Source organism: Rhagoletis pomonella, unplaced genomic scaffold (genome assembly GCF_013731165.1).
Source record: "Rhagoletis pomonella isolate Grant_MI unplaced genomic scaffold, Rhpom_1.0 Rhpom_scaffold_00001, whole genome shotgun sequence".
NCBI lineage: Eukaryota > Metazoa > Arthropoda > Insecta > Diptera > Tephritidae > Rhagoletis > Rhagoletis pomonella.
Window position 1 is genome coordinate 88,435,476 of NW_023458555.1, and position 938 is coordinate 88,436,413.

Below are 938 nucleotides of genomic sequence, written 5' to 3' on the forward strand. Positions count from 1 at the left end.
GTTGTTAATCTAATAAAAAATTGGTTATGTTTCCTTACTTTGGTAACTTTTTCGTCAAATCTTGGTTAGAAAGTTATTTGAGCGGCGGCAACACTGCTTTGGTCGAATCATTCGTGAAATGTTTCGTTTGTTTTGAACTCTGTGTCTGGACATACTTGGATACATACATACATATGATTAGTTTGTTGTGTCAACCACATACTGCACATGACTTCGAACCCTGCAGCGGGTTCGGAGACAATTGTCGCTTTCGTACTAGTTACATTACTAGTTCCAATTGCATGTTATGCTCCAGGTAATAATTAATCGAGTTATTGGTTACATATTGCACTTTCTAAAGGTTATTGGCCGTTTTAATATAATAGTGCTCCCTTATTAAAGCATTTTGTTATTTATCATTTAAATACAAATAATAAATTTTGAATACTTATCTATGTTCTGTTTCCCTCGTGTGACCACCTAGCAAATATCGGACTGATAAGTACCAAAATCAAGCAATACATACGTAGATACCCCTTTTTACATAACTACTATTTCTTAAATTATTTTGGGGGCAATTCACGTCAAATGTCCCAGCGCCCTGAGCGGTGCAAAACAAGCTACTTTTCGACTAGCTGCGAAGCAGACAGAAAATAGGAAAAATAATTCGAAAACTATGATTTCTATAGATTTTTATACGGGCTATGCGATGGCACTATGCGTTTTCCAAAATTTTCCCCTTTTTCATGGTGAAAATTCCGAACGAAAATTTATTTGTAATTTTTCCGAATTATGGTAATTTTTAATATTGTTTTTAGTTATCTCAATCGAAAGATCAAGTCTTTTTACATATAAATCACTAATAAAAAAGGACTTTTTTTTACTTTTCCGAGTTATAAAGCCTTTTAGAGCGCAGCGCCCTAATCTGCTAACCGTGTGAGTCATAATAATATTGTTAT